Genomic DNA, 16802 nt, shown 5'->3' with positions numbered 1-16802 from the left:
ACGCTTTGTGTTGCCAATAGCAACATCGATGACGTCAATATGACGTCATTTTATGACGTCATGCACATCTAAGATACGAGTTTGGCTCCGCCATATTATATCCACCACCTTTAATTTTTAAAAATATTTTTTTGCAACAAATAATCACAAAGGGCAATGGAAATAGACTAAATTCATTCATTTAGATGGTTTTTGATGAAAAAATACCAGGTAGTTACAAATTTTAAGGGATAATTAGATTGTTATTCTTGATCTGGCCATTCGATCCGCCATCTTGGATTTTGGGCTGATGACGTCATCAAATTAGCATAATTTATACATATATGATTATGAAAGATATGCTAAATAATACAAGATTTTATTTATGTAACAAAATCGAAGTAATATAGCAAATAAATGTGAAAAATACATTGTTAGAACCAAAAATTGTGATTTTTGGCAAAACTGCCTGTCAGCAAACGATTGCCATGGCAACACGAAAAAATGGAAAATTTGTTAAACTTCGTAAAATTGTTGCCAACAATATTTTAGGAAAACTCACCAAATTTGGTGGCTTTAGCGTAAGGCGTTCTGGCGTTATAGGGCATCGAAGTTAGCGCGGGCCTCAAAAGCCCCCCCCCCCCCGGTCTGAATAGGGTTAAACCGGCAGCTCACTTTAATGCCAGTACTTGTATCATCAACATAGGTAAATAATGATGATGACAGAAATCTATGATAAATCATACCTCCATGAAAATTTAGAGCTTTCATAAATTTCAAGAAATTGACTAACACATTAACATAATTTAAGCATGGTGTTGTTCATCATTGACTAACGTACACATGTCACAATTATAAAATTCCCATTATTGATCATACAGCGGTTTTGCAATTTTTACATAAATTATGCAAATAAGTTCCTCATTACCATATTTGGTATCTGCTTATATTCTACCTATCATAATTAACATGTGTTACATTTATTGAAGTCCAGTTATTGAAAAAAATGGAATCAGACAATTTCCTCATTAATTATGCAAATTAAGCTCTCATTTGCATAACATGTATATCATTATGAACATCTTTGCCTAAGGTACCCGCATGCCTAATATGATGCCAATCCGTCAATCCTTTCTGCAGTTATCCTCATTGGAATGTCTTGACAAAAACGACCCTGCAGTTCCCAAATTAAATGTTAGGGGGCTGAAACTTGCCCACTTTGTCATGACACTAAAAGCTATCTACCACCAAAATGTCAAGACCATATCACGTCAGAGACAAGAGATACATAGAAAAAACTGCTATGATAGAATATTCTCATTAATTATGCAAATGTAATATAATTTTGCATAATTAGTATTTCATTTTGTACAACATTGTCTGAGGTACCTACATACCAAAAATCATGAAAATCCGCTGTTCCTTTCTTGAGTTATCGTCTTCAGAAGTTTTTGACAAAAATGCCCCTGCTATCCTAAAACTAGACGCTAGGGGGCCCAAACTTATGTCACTTATTTCTGAGCGCAAGAGCTATGTAACACATAAAAATTGGGACCATAGCTTGTTCAGGACACGAGATAGCAAAACCGGAAGTTGCGCTGCAGTACCAAGGGAAGCCGCTAGGGGACCCAAAATCTAACCACTTCCAGCTTTCATCACACCCTACCAACACACCAAGTATGAAACCAATCCATCCAGCCGTTCTTGAGTTATCTTGTTGACAGACAGACAGACACACACACAAACGCAGGGTAAAATATAACCTCCATGACATTTCATGGAGGTAAAAACGATGTGCCAATTTGTCGTCATGATATGGACTTCGAGAAAAATGATCAAACATAAACTACAGGACAGTGGTGGGATAGATAGATGGCTGCGTTGTCATTGGATGGGCCTGAATTAAAAGGAGCATACAACCGACGGGGCTAAATGACAAAGGTCTGTAAAGGCAGTCTACACAGCGTTAGTAGGACTCCTACTATTTTGGATAAGTTTGTAGGGCTATTTTAAGTGCTTGAGGTGTGGCTATCTCAACATGCAAAACAGCAAATGATTATCGATAACTGATGCACAGTCGTGTATGAGTGTTCTGGTCTCGCATTTGAAATAAAGTATAAATAATTGACCCACGTAGGCGGATATAACAGTTGAGCATGAAATGCTCAACTCTTATGTACGGAAAATATCGTCCCATGCACTAGTAAGGGAGATCTATATTTTTGTTCTAATGTTGGGAAACAATGATCCTTTACTACTGTAGGTAGGACAGGCCAGTGGAATTCATATTCGATATTTTCATGACATGTAGGACACAGTGTCTGAGTGAATGGTGTGTTACAGTGACGACCTATTTTTTTAACAATGCACACTTGTTCTCAGTTTTGTAATGCTCTATGTATTTTTAAAATAAATATTTTAACGAGTTTGCTCAATGCAAGGCCAATGGCCACTTCTAGGCACTGAACTTCGCTCGCTGTCGCACCATCTCTTCACCCTTAGTCGGAAACATCGAGCTTCAGCAAGCTTGACTAACTGATCTAATAGGCGAAGCAGGGGTTACGAGGCTGTTCAGGAAATTCCCTACCCCATTTAGCCGGAATGGTTTGATCCACTCACACCGGGAAGGTCCCCTACTCTTTTCGACAAGTGCGGCGGTTTTTTTACGTGCCCGGTGTATGGCTCTCCCGAACACGAGACCTCTATTTAACGCCCTATCCGAGGGGCGACTGATTTTTCACCCGGGTGAGGTGAGGAAAGTTGTGTAAAGTGCCTTTCCCAAGGGCACAAGATCGGTGACATGGCAGGTTTCGAACTCAGGAACTCTTTGGCCTGAGCCCAAAGCGGTGTCGATTACTCCACGCGATCTCACATATATATGATGATCTCAATTGATGTAAAATGCTTTTTGACTTACGTTTGGAGTTTGCTAGTGCTGTCAAGTTGTTCCCTCCATTGCCTGCGAGTATAAGCTACTGTTCTCGACCCTCTATGGAAGTTATAACTGTTCACAGGTACATGTAAAATGCAGATAGGTATTTCAATTATGTACACATGATACACTCTTGAGGGCATTCTAGCACCATGCACCTAGCGATTGTTCTTTAGACTGCAGATTGTGTAAGTATAAGGGTAGTTTACTACGCTGTAGTAACACTAACTACAGGTCTACATAACTCCTTGAAGACAGGGTACGATCCTGTATTACACACAAAAACAACAACAACAACAACAGACCGTTTACCATGAGTGCATTCACGGATTCAATTAAAGATAATAGACTTGCTCTTCCCTTTAGTAGCAGGGGTGTGAGTAGAACATTGCAAAGCTATGACGACATATCAAGTATAGTATGATTGACGTGTTTTTGTCTGTTCATTGCCAAAATATGCCAAAATCAATTATTCCAGACGTTATCTTATCTTTCTGCCATAAAAAAATAGACATAGACCCCCACGATCCTGTCTATGAGTTGTAAATAGGTATATCATTGTCGTAAGTCATAATACAGAAAAGGTTGGAAAAATACATAAACAGAGAGATCACAGAGGCAATAACCTAGACAATAATCACTTATTGCACCAATTTTCTTTCCTAAGTTGCTTTAGTCGCCTTGTAGGCAGTAAAGTGATACTTGCTACGTTCCAACCATACAAACCCACCCTAGCACCCCTTCGGTGGTGTTTCATAAGTCTGTATTCATCTGGTTTGAGGAGGATAATAAGAATTGCTCTAATGAAAGGCAGACAGATGAAAAACATGATAACGGCGAACAAAATGATTGTTGTTTAATGTCAACAGAGGAGTACGTGCAACGCGACGGTCAGACGTGACGTCTGATACCAGTTTGGCCATTTCCGTCGTCTCGAGTGTCTAGCTCCAGGTTCGCCATTTCCGTACTCGTGGCAATGGCAAAATGCCCAGCAGAACGTCATTGAATGGTGGAGAGATGATCATGTGATGCTCCGAAAATACGGACCAATGCGGGCAGCCTAAGTTTGGAACGAATAACGGGTTGTACCTGACGCGCTGGCATATTTCGATGTTGTCTCCCGACGACTCTACATCGTACATTTTCTAACTATTGACGGCCGTGGAACTGACAACGGATTAGATCGTCAGCCCGAAAAGATTCGACCACCGTCTCGACATTCTTCAAGACATAGAAAGCGGTAGGAAATCTAGTTAACTCAGGCACCCCACTTCTTTTATTTTTTACCTTGCATACATTTGATTTATTAACAAATGCCTCGTTTGTTTTCCCACAGAGACGCAAGAAGCATGGCGTGGGCTGTGTTGGTCTCAGCTTTCCTGTTGTCTACAGTGATTGGTGAAGCAAATGCAGGTGAGTGGTGAAACAAATGCAGGTGAGTGGATTAGTGATTTCGCGGTGACAAGTTGGTTGTTAAGATAATGCTCTATTTGTAGGATTTCATGGGTCAGGGGGAAACCACTGATATGCTAAATCCAAGGAATTAGCACCGATGCAATCAAAGAATAGGACCGCCCAGAAATCGGCCAGTAAACCAGCCAGGAATCAGCCAGCGTACCGACCAGGAATCAGCCAGTTAACCGCCCAGGAATCGGCCAGTGTACCGACCAGGAATCAACCAGGGTACCGCCCAGGAATCGGCCAGTGTACCGACCAGGAATCAGCCAGCGTACCGACCAGGAATCAGCCAGTTAACCGCCCAGGAATCGGCCAGTGTGCCGCCCATGCAGGAATCGACCAGGGTACCGACCACCCAAGAATCGGCTAATGAACCACCCAGGAATCAGCCAGTGTACCGCCCAGAAATCGGCCAGGGTGCCGCCCAAGAGTCGGCCAGAGTGCCGCCCAGGAATCAACCAGTGAACCGCCAACAAAACGGCAGGTGTACCGCCCAAGAATTGGCCAGGGTGCCGCCCATTAATCGGCCAGTGGACCGCCCAGGATTCAGCCAGTGTACCACCCAGGAATCGACCAGGGTGCCGCCGAGAAATCAACCAGTGTACCACCTATGAATCGGCCAGTGTACCGCCCAAGAATCGGCTAGTGAACCATCCAGGAATCGGCTAAGGAACCGCCCAAGAATCGGCTAGTGAACCATCCAGGAATCGGCCAGTGAACCGCCCAAGAATCGGCTAGTGAACCGCCCAAGAATCGGCCAGTGTACCACCCAGGATTCGGCCAGTGAACCGCCCAGAAATCGGCTAGTGAACCGCCCAGAAATCGGCCAATGTACCACCCAGGAATAGGCCAGTGTACCGACCGAGAATCGACTAGTGTACCACCCAGAATTTGGCCAGTGTACCACCCAAGAATCGGCCAGTGTACCGCCCAGAAATCGGCCAGTGAACCGCCCAGAAATCGGCCAGTGAACCGCCCAGGAATCGGCCAATGTACCACCCAGGATTTGGCCAGTGTACCACCCAGGAATCGGCCAGGGTGCTGCCCAGAAATTTGCCAGTGAACCGCCCAAGAATAGGCCAGTGTACCGCCAAAGGAATCGGCCAGTGCACCGCCCAGAAATCGGCCAGTGAACCGCCCAGGAATCCACCAGTGTACCGCCCAGGAATCGGCTAGTGTACCGCCCAGGAATCGGTTAGTGAACCACCCAGGAATAGGCCAGTTCACCGCCCAAGAATCTGCCAGTGTACCACCAGGGAATCTGCCAGTGTACCGCCCAGGAATCCGCCAGTGTTCCACCCAGGAATCGGCCAGTGTACCGCCCAAGAATCGGCCTTGGTGCCTTCCAGAAATCTGCCTGTGAAACGCGCAGGAAATGGCTGCTCAAGAATCGGTCAGGATACTACACATGAATCGGCCAATGAACAGCACATGAATCGGCCCGTGTACCGCCCAGAAATCGGCCAGTGAACTGCCCAGGAATCGGCCAGTGTACCGCCCAGAAATCGGCCAGTGTACCACCCAGAAATCGGTCATTTAGATGCCATTAATCGGCTAGTGAACCGCCCAGGAATCGGCCAGTGTACCGCCCAGGAATCGACCAGTGTACCACCCAGAAATCAGCCAGGGTGCCGCCCAGAAATCGGTCATTTAGATGCCATTAATCGGCTAGTGAACCGCACAGGAATCGGCCAGTCTACCGCCCAGGAATCGGCCAGTGTATCATTCAGGAATCGGCCAGTGAACCGCCCAGGAATCGGCCAGTGTACCGCCAAAGAATCGGCCAGTGTACCGCCCAGGATTCGGCCAGTGTACCACCCAGGAATCGGCCAGTGTACCACCCAGGAATCGGCTAGGGTGCTGCCCAGAAATTTGCCAGTGAACCAGCCAGGAATCGGCCAGTGTACCGCCCAGGAATCGGCCAGTGTACCACCCAGGAATCGGCTAGGGTGCTGCCCAGAAATTTGCCAGTGAACCATCCAGGAATCGGCCAGTGAACCGCCCAGGAATCGGCTAGTGAACCGCCAAAGAATCGGCCAGTGTACCACCCAGGATTCGGCCAGTGTACCACCCAGGAATCGGCTAGGGTGCTGCCCAGAAATTTGCCAGTGAACCAGCCAGGAATCGGCCAGTGTACCGCCCAGGAATCGGCCAGTGTACCGCCCAGGAATCGGCCAGTGTACCGCCCAGGAATGGGCTAGGGTACCACCCAGGAATCGACCAGTGTACCGCCCAGGAATCGGCCAGTCTACCGCCCTGGAATGGGCTAGGGTACCACCCAGGAATCGGACAGTGTAGGGCGAGACGTGGAAGAAGATCGTCAGAGTTTTGTGTGATACTCTTGTGGGGCCGTCTCAGTTTTAGCGAGATCGTCCGATTTTTTCGACGTGAAATTGGTTTTCAATCGTTTAATTGACGCCCGACTATCAATCGAATGTTGACCGATACCTAGGCGAGGTATGGTTGACCTGCAGGTGACCCGGCAACGAGGTCTGCAAACTCATAGACCACCAGCGACTTGTCGCTAATGTTAAGAACATGTTTGCTGCTTTGCGACCATCGGACGACACCTGAAAATCGTCGGCGATCACTAAAAATCGCGCGTTGATTGAGAGAACACCGGACGTCTTTATGCCGAAAATTTCATTTAAGCCAGCTTTACAATTCATGCGGACGCCGGCCGAATTTGTAGATCGGTCAGAGCTCGCCGAATTTCAACATCGCCCGAGTATCGGCTGTATTTTTCGCTGAAAATCTGCCCCCTTTACAAATGGACGGAGCCCGTCCGACGTCCGTCCAAGACAACTGATTATAATTTGTTAATGAGATTATACTATGTCTTGAACATGGACGTAGTCAGAACTGGCTAACCTTGTAAAAAGCCAATATTTGTGTAAAATTCAATTTCTGAGTTGCGGGATATATGTAGGACATGAGTGGAGTGGACGGGCACACTGAAAACAATAATATGAACAGGAATGTTGTGACACACCAATCCAAAAACTACCACAAGAGCCACAAAGTGAACAAACCAGTCTGATTCACCATAATACAATAATATTGACAAAGCTGACATCGGGCGAACTTCGGGCAAACCTCGGGCGAACATCGAGCGAAGGCCGGCAAAGACCGTCTGAGTTTCAGACTTGAAGCCTTTAGACATGAAGAATATATGATCTAACACATTCAAACCAATAGCAAAAAAATAGATAGGAAGTACTGTCTTGGTGTCCAATTGCCTTACATTATAAATAAAAGGTACGCAGCTTTTTTTTATAAAAGTTCATACAGTAGTCTTTATTTATCTTATATTTCGGAACAAACTTTTTAATAAAGATGAAAGGCCAAAACAAAGGGCACGTGTTCAACACAGGTATCAAATTGATTAGGTGACAGTTAAAATTCTGCCGGAGCCCTCCCAAGCTCCCAGCGACACCAGCACAACACTCGCCCGAAGCACCCCAAACTAGTTTAAAAAGACGGAATATCGTCCGGTTATTGCAGGAAGCCCGAACGAGTCTGGCGCGAGGCTGAAGAGTTCGGGCAAACTCCGACCGAAAAAAAGAGAGTTAAAAACCGTCGGTTTGCCGCCCGAGTATTGGTCAAGTCTTGGCCATTGCTCGGACAAGCTCCGGTCGAGCTACAGGCAACCCATCGACGAGCTCTCCGAGCTCAATCCTCGCCGCCGAGGCCTCGCTGAAATTAAGCGCAGCTGCAAGTGCCCCGCAAACGCCGGCCGAGCTGCAAAAATTCGCTCGAGGTCCGCATAATCGCCAAAGCGCCGGTCATACTCCGGCCGAAAATGTCCATTTGGAGCTCGCCAACAACTCGGCCGAGCTAAATTCTTGATTTGTAAAGGGGGCTTTAGAGCTTGCAGACTCGTCGTCCGATCGATTTTCGCTACATGTAACATATGCAATAGATTGTATCTAGCACCAGTTGCGGGTAAGTGCTACAGTTGCATTATATCGGGTACAAGTTAGAACGATTCTTTATTAATGGAGTAGCACAGCCTACGTATCTATATAAGTTTTTGAAATACTTCTTCATTACGCTGTGACCAGAGGCTAACTGGAGAGTATTGTGATCGGTGCCGTGGATGTTATGAGTGTTTTCATCTGTATCTCTATGTTCCGCTTGCCTCACTCGTATGTAAATGTATTTTGGCACGTCGTCTGCACTCAGTTGCGCGATGATGCACCTTTTTCTGGCGATAGCTGTTGTTATAATCTATGAAAATTCAGATATCACCCCTACGTCTATCGTTATGTTGGTCCAGGTCTGAATTATTTCGACGCGTTAGGCGTTGCGGTAATTGGATATTGCCAAGCAGATGTTGCTTGATGCAGATATAGAGTTATGTGAGAACAGCTGTCGAGGTACAGAAATCTCTTAACAGATTTCGGACACTGGCTTCCTTGCACATTGCATCGGTCAGTGCCATAGTTATGATAAGCAAGTGCATACTTTGTCCTGGTAAGCTACCAATCATATTTGCCATATAAAAATTTGTGTAAGCTCAGTTGATTAATGATACGGACCTTTCGGTCGTCTAGGCAACGAGGAACAAACTTGGCAGTGGGGATTTTCCGGCTTGGCTGTAGCCATGGTAACATCTTTGATTGGCATAAAGTTGCAGTATTGGTTGCCATTCACTGTGACAATGAAGTAGTCGTCGCGGCTTCCTACGTATTCAGGTCTTTGTATACGTGCGCAAGTCATAGGAAAATAAGATGTCGCAGTTCCTCATCTACCCACGACTTAACATTGCCATTGTTGTACAGTGTGTCCCTTGGAGTTTCTGCTATGTTTTGTATAAATTATTGTGGACTGAGCCTTATGTAGCTTGTTTTCCGAGTTGTGTATGTGCAGCAAGTTGTGGTCGGTACATCCGGATATATCCCAGTGGAGTGGATGTAGTAAATAGAAATTTGCCTGGTCTATTTAAAAAAGAATAGATCTATACATAAGGATAACACAAAGCTGTTAATAGTTTTAAAGATTATGGTTACATCTTTCACTATCTGCATCTTTGTAAGTTAAGGGTCGACAATTCAGTTTCAAGTCCTTTTTAGTGTACAGGTTTCACTTAGCCAGATAATGTTGAAGTCATCCAGTAGTAAAACTTCTTGATCTGCTTCTGTGTAATACTCTGTCTCTCCGGTAGGCTCTCCGGTATTGAACTTGATTTTTGAGGGTTTTTTTTCAATTTATGGACCCAAACCGTATGTTATGTCCCCCTGCACCCTGTTATTACATCCTAAAGAACTGACAGTTGGTACAGAGGTGCCCTAGATACTTATTCAAAAGATCAATGTATAATATTGATGAGGTTTTGTGGGAGAGTTTTTGATTTGTGAGGTTAAAGTGCCGAGTTCAACGACCTCTAGGTAATTTGCTATGTGGCTGGGTGACTGGGGTCACAGGTGTGTCCGGTAGATCCAAGTATTTACCTACCTCGCTAGAACTCCAGGTGGTTGGGGGGACAAGGTAAATCCAATAAATGACCAACGAATGAGCAAGCTCATATTACTGGAAGAGTCCACTGTTGGACAGGGGTGTTTTTTAAATTTACTTTTAGTCTTTGGTGATGATGCCAATGTTGTTTTATTTAGCGGGGGTGTTTTTGCACTGATCTACTTGACATTAGACTATTACTGGGACAGTCCATTCTTGCACATAGTTTTTTTAAATTCAATTTTGGACTGGGGTGATGATTCTAAATGCCATTTGTTGAACGGAAGTTGATCCCTACTGCACTTAAAGACTGTAGCTGAGGAGGATTCTGCAGCCAATCAGCAAGCCTGGTTTTATCCGGAAGAGTTCATTCATGCACCGGGACTTTAGTTTTGGACTGGGTTGCTTATTATACAAAAGGCCATGTTTTCAGTTGGAGTATTTCTGGACCGGTCTATTGTGCAATTCTAAACAGGGTGTGCTGGAAGATTACATTCTTCCACGAAGAAGAGCGTCGTTTGTAACTCATTTTGTGGACTTTGGTGATAAGGTCAAAGTCCTATTTTGGTGGATGTATTTTTGGATTCTCCACTTTACAGTGGGGTATAACAGGAAGAGTCCATTCTTGCACAGAGGCTTTTTTTTCAATTCAGTTTTGGACGGCTGATGATTCAAAATTAAATTTCTAAGCGGAAGTCTGTTTTACTTTTCTACATGGGGTGCACTGGAAGAGTCCATTTTGCTCATAAGTGTGATTAGTAGTCAGAAGTCATTCTAAGCATTCTAAGTGTTCCATTTTATCACATGGGTGATTTTGGAACAGTCTATTGTTGCAAGGGGAGGGAGACGGCTGAAATATACTGTAGTTGCTCTCAAGCAAATGTCGGCCTTTCTAGTATTTCGTTTCTTTCTAAGTCAGAAAGTCTTTTGTGTGGAATGTTGTATATGCATATATACATGGCCACCCCGACTCCTCTGTTGTTTCGGTATTTTCTTTATACAGGGTATTCTCCAACGTTTAATGCCCCATGCAGCACAATACTGTCTTTTTGAGTTTCTAGGATGGCTGAATCTGTAATTTGTTGACATCTAACAATATATTTCTTGATCTTTTTTCCGAAGACTGTTATTGTTCACATGTCCCACATGTAGCCCTTTCACTAGGTCCAGGATATTTAGGGCCTGAGTTAGTCTGTTTGACGCCTGCCAGAAGGGCAAGTGTGGTGAAAAGTGAGCATGAGTCTGCGGTACCCAGACTTCCTCGGTAACGGACTTGCTTGCCTTTGACAGCGTTTCAGCTGGATGTTGCTATCGCAGCGTGTTTGCCTCGTGACTGAGAGGTCTCAAGTTCGAATCCATACCCCAGGCATGTTAAAGAACCCATCACACGTACGATGGTGCGGTGTGAGTGGTTCAAAACCTACAGTCCCTCGTCGTACCTGGGGCAATTACTGTTGTATTGAGGTCATAAGGTGCTTTATTAGGTTCTTTTTGCGTACTAGAAAAGTGTCATAGTCTATATAGACTGACTGACAGAGAGGCGCTTTATACAGGCTGCCATTTCAGACCCTCGCGACTTAGCCCCATTTATTATTAGCTCCTTGCAGTTCAGCCTCTGGCCGCGAAGAGAGAGTAGTCGGTCCGTACTGTACAATTTACAATGCGTTCCATACATCCCAAAAGGTATTCGATGGTCTGATACTAGTTGCCATGTACCCAGACCAGTCGTTCTTAAGGATACTGATATTGTCGTGCGCAGCTGACTTTTGGCAGTAATGCTATTGTGACAACGGCTAAGAGCAGCGACATGTGAAACGTTGTTCCTAATTGGGTCATTAGGACTTAATCTCCAAGCATATTCCTCTGTGGCAAGACAGTAACATAAGCTAAAAGTCCTTCCCCAGCTTATGTTACTGTCTTGCCACGGAGGAATATGCTTGGAGATTAATTAGGACTATGGACTTCAGGAAATTTACTGTACAACAATATTTTTTAACACTACCCTCGGTGAGCTAGTTAACGTTATAGACTACCAGAGAATTAGCCAACAGATAAGGTTTACTTCACGTGTCAAATAACGGTACAATTTGTAATTGCTACGTCTGAATCGCACAATTGTTCAGTTAACTCATCATTTCGGCATATTATAAACAAAATACACTTGTACTAAACCTGATAAACCGTAAATGAGAAAAAAACAAGCGTATTTGACATACGCGCACTCACAGCCTTGCGTTTTCTGCTGTTGATGCCCCACAAGTTGCGACTGCCTTTCCCTCTTCGTGGGCCCTGGTAAGTCCAACAAATTTTGGCAAAATGATGGAAAAATTCCAATCCAATAGGACTTATAGTGATTGGAACACACTGTGAGAGCAAATAGTACCTCTGTTATATAATATAAAGACCAAGAACGACGAAAATCTGATTTTGTGTATTACTCGCCAAGTGAACTTGTGCACGTTGTAAGCGTGATCTCTGACCATCTCCATGATTGTTGGTATAAAAGTAGCTTCATACAATTAGATAATAGTTATGCCAATCGGAATCTGATTTGCAAAATTAATGAGGACATTTTTTGAACCCGCTCTGTTCCATTATAGGGCTATTGCAACGTGGAATTGTAAACTGAGAAAGGGAAGAAGGTATGGGGTCCTAGAACTCTAGTTCAAAACTGCAGTTTAAAAGTTCATATCAAAAGTGTCAATCTTCAACTTTGACTGTCAGGTCTTGGGATATCGATGTTTTACTTGAGTAAATGTTTTATGCTCCCCGAGAAACTGTTTCTAGTGAATGTTCGTAGAGGAAGCTAGAGTGGCTAAGGGGTGATTGAAGATTTATCAAAATCGATAGATCATTGCCAGTTTGTGTTGTTTGACCTATAAGTGGAGGTTGATAGTAAACTACACTTGTTTTCTTACAACAATTGAATTCTATTAAATTCAATCTTATTTTCATGATTCAAAATTTGCATTTTATGCTAATTTCATGACGTTATTAGTCATTATCCAAGATAACCACCTTTTTAGCTAAATGATGTCGTATGTCGTCATATCATATGGTGATGACACAGAAGTTTTTATGAGAATGTAGTTTTACAAGTTTATTATCCTCTAAAGATTTGCTGGCAGTACGATAAGTAGTAATGGAATTAGTCTCAAAAGTTTGTTAAAAAAACTGCACCTTTTTTGCTAGTGTCCGTTTGGACCCCAGACGGACTGAACACAGACTTTCTTTATAGTTTCCACATTATTGTGCAAATTTTCGTAAAAGCGTATAAGTAGCAGATATTTGACTGACGAAGTCACAGAAGGAATTTTTTTCAAATAAAAGAATTCAAATGGTACTTCAAAATTTACGCCTGGGGTCAATTGTACCCCAATCGGGTGTTTTAGGGATAGGCCTAAGGACAAGCCTTCTTTTAGTAGAACGTAATTAGCTTCGCCAAGAAGATTATGTTTTTGCCGACTTGGGTCTGTATGTAGGTCAACAGGATATAACTCGAGAAATTGTGGATGGAACTTTTGATTTTTTGCAGGTGTGTAGCGGTTGTTAAAAGTCATGCCTAGTTCGAAAGTGGGTTACCTGGCGTTTTCCTACGGTACATTAGCGAGCTTGGTATTTTTTGTGTTTTTTTTTTCGGGAAGCATAAGTCAAAATGCAGCTGGGCGATTTCCACGATATTTGGCAGGTGTGTAGCGGTTGTGGAAAGGATTGTCATGTGCGAGAATGGTTTAGCTACCTTTTACCTATGGTGCTGTCGCTGGCTTTGTATGTAAGCGCGTTTGTCTGTATGCAAGATAAAGATAACTCGAGATGCTCTTGATGGATGCTAATGATATTTGGTTAATAGGTAGGGGACACAGAAAGGAAGGTCAAGTTCGAAAATGGGCCTCATGGCGACTTGTTTTGGTACTGCAAGTGAGCATCAAAGTTTGCGCCTAAATTTTCCAATAGTGCCAGGTTCATGATTTTTAAGTGGTGGATATAGCTGTTGGGACTAGGAGTAAATGGTGTAATTTTGGGCCCCCTAGCAGCTTGTTTGGAACTGCAGTGGGTCTTATAGTTCGTAACTTTTTAGATGGATAACTCCTGAGGGGATTGATGGATATTTTTTTTGTTTTTGGTAGGTAGGTACTTTTTGTGATTATCAACATAATGAGATGCAAATTATGTAAATCACTATCTATTTAATATAATTACTTAGGGAAACTTAATAAACTGCAATAGACAGCAGAAGCCTATACACCTTTCTCACGCGGCGGCCATGATGGATCTAAAACGAGTTCAATGTGGCAAACAAAAGGCTGTCCATCATAATTAGCAGTTCGACCAATGATAGCCTACCAATTAGGAAATCGACCAATAAGTTAATGGCTGCAAATTCGTTAGAAATTTGCATTATTATTATTAGTTTTTATTTTGCATCTCTTAAGGGACTGTTGGGTCAGTCTACACCACTCTAAATTGCCACATCTTTCGGTGCATAACACTTATTGTAATATTTATTATTCTATCTTATATCATGAAAATTTGTGTGGTTTGGGGGAAAACTAAATGGGACCTGATTTTAGAAATAAGTTTTATCTGTATGCCTCATTGACCTCTTCTTCGATCTATCATGGCCGCCGCGTGAGAAAGGTGTATAGGGTTGGTACATACATGTGCGCCACAGCTGGTGTCTTTAGATGTAGGTCAACAGGTCGCCTACTAGGATGTACTGTATTGAACAGTTTTACAAAAATGTCACCTTCAGAGATATAGGTACGCTCTGATTAGAGAAATATTGCGGACTAACATATCTGACTGCAAAGATGAGAAATGCCCCTCTCTATTATGCCTTTGATCAAAAATGACTGTGAAGCGTAAAAACAAAGTGTGCTACAATATCGCCAAGATACAGTACATGTATCTACTTACTGTTCATCAAGTGAATGAAACTTAGTCTTATTTTTTAAAGTATATTTACAATTTACATGTACATCCATTTATCTCACTATACCGTGCAGTAGAAAAGTTTCCACTAGGTGAACATATCAGTCTTAAACATAAAAGTTGAGTGCCTGTGCCCCGCCCCTGACAGCTAGCTGGTGGGGGTGGTCACGCCATATTAACCCTCAGGTGCATGGCAAGCCAGTGCCCCAACCCCTGACAGCTAGCTAGTGGGGGTGCTCACGCCATATTAACCCTCAGGTGCATGGCAAGCCAGTGCCCCAACCCCTGACAGCTAGCTGGTGGGGGTGGTCACGCCATATTAACCCTCAGGAGTCTTGCCACCATTTCAGCACATGTGGCAACCTAGGAAGAATCTAGGAAGAATGCCATGAACATTTTTGCTGTTTTCAAGAAGGGTGAACAAAATCAAGCCAGACCAAATGAAACAGTGCTGCACCACTATAATGTACTTACACTCACATCTAAGCTTATCTTAGACTATAAAATGTACATCGTGACTTGGTTTCCCTTGCCACCATTGTTATCTATACCAACGTGTTTTACTTTCTATATGTTTACCTTACATTCTGTATGTTAGTGAAAAAGTTTGGGTATTGACATTTTATTTGCAAGTTCTTGCCCTAGATCTAATTGCAACATGGAACATACAGAATGTACGAATAAAAGATCATCTGTGTTGGTAAATACCATAGTGATAAGGTTTAAACTTTGTTCCAACACAACAGAAACTTTATTCGGACATTCTGTATGTTCATGTTGCAATTTGCCATATGGGAAAGAACTTGCAAATAAACTGTCAATGATTATTCTTTCAGATTAACCTAGACTCACCTCTGCCATGGCGAATCTCAGCGGACAAAACACCATGTCTCAAGACACGGGCAACGACAGTGACGATGGTTTAGAAAACGACAATGCTTATTTCCTGGTACATTTTTCAACTTTTTTTCTCTCACGGATTTCGAATGCTAAAATTGAGTCTGGTAATATTTATTGAGCATTTATCGGAACACTTTTTGTTCATATTAAAACAGCCATATTATTCGCCAACAGACACTTATCTAAGAATGGGCTGAATGTTATTTCTTCGTTCAAATGTAAACCGTTGCATAGCTTCTATCGTTACATATGAAAATGATAAACGAATGACCATGAAAACGCAGTTTTTTTTACACTTAGGAAGACTTTCTGGTGGAAGCAAATGTTCCAGATGAAGTAGGGCACTTTTTCAGCTTTCTTAACGATGAAAAATAATATTTCACAATTGGTATTCAAATACATTCTGCATATCGAGAAATCAAAAGATGGTGTTTAACTATTTCTTAAATAATTATGGAGCAGAATTCACTTAAGCCTATATGTATGCATGTTGATAATGTTTGAAAGTAGATACAATGACGATTGACTTACTTGACTTATGTTAAGAGTAATAACGATCAATAGAATAAACTGGGGATAAAATCAAATTAACATTAGAAGTGCTATCTCGTATCAACCATTTATCATTTAAACATAAAAATGAGTTGTTTTTTCTTGTTTACTCTGTTTTTTTGTTACTAGCTCTTCTCGTGTATTGTGTGAACTTCAACATGTCTTGTCACTGATATAAGTTGTACCATAAGCATTTGCACTTATTTCTAAGTATGAGATTCGTACGAATTCCATGAAAAACGCACGGATCTTTATACGCACGAACCTTATCACATGACATCGGCCAACCGCTGCCGGGGTTACGTACCAGACGGAGCGGGATATTCAAGATATCGGCCTCGATCTTCGCCGCATGGCGACTAGTAGAAACGCACAAACACAGAAAGAAAATCTTTATTTACACCACAAAAAAAGTACAGCGACTTTTGTATGGTCAACTATAAACTACAAAAACATGCCTTCTGCCAGCGTAGCGACGCCAGCTTGTTTGTATAATGTTCGTGCGTATTACATAAGCTTCGTGCGCATCACATGAGCTTCGTGCGTATTACCACAGTGATTATTGCGTTTTTCATATTCCGCACGTTTCCGC

The 16802-nt window shown here is 42.8% G+C and overlaps 1 long non-coding RNA gene across 1 annotated transcript; it reads left to right on the top strand.

The window, feature by feature from the left end:
* The first annotated feature begins 4032 nt into the window (after positions 1–4032).
* Positions 4033–16079, top strand: LOC118429541. Its single transcript, XR_004832740.1, has 4 exons — positions 4033–4151; positions 4248–4324; positions 15595–15707; positions 15959–16079. It is a non-coding gene; the product is annotated as an uncharacterized LOC118429541 (long non-coding RNA).
* The last annotated feature ends 723 nt before the right edge of the window (positions 16080–16802 follow it).

Source organism: Branchiostoma floridae, chromosome 13 (genome assembly GCF_000003815.2).
Source record: "Branchiostoma floridae strain S238N-H82 chromosome 13, Bfl_VNyyK, whole genome shotgun sequence".
NCBI classification, from domain to species: domain Eukaryota; kingdom Metazoa; phylum Chordata; class Leptocardii; order Amphioxiformes; family Branchiostomatidae; genus Branchiostoma; species Branchiostoma floridae.
The sequence above is the reverse complement of the archived record's forward strand: the minus strand, read 5'-3'. Positions and strand labels throughout refer to the sequence as shown.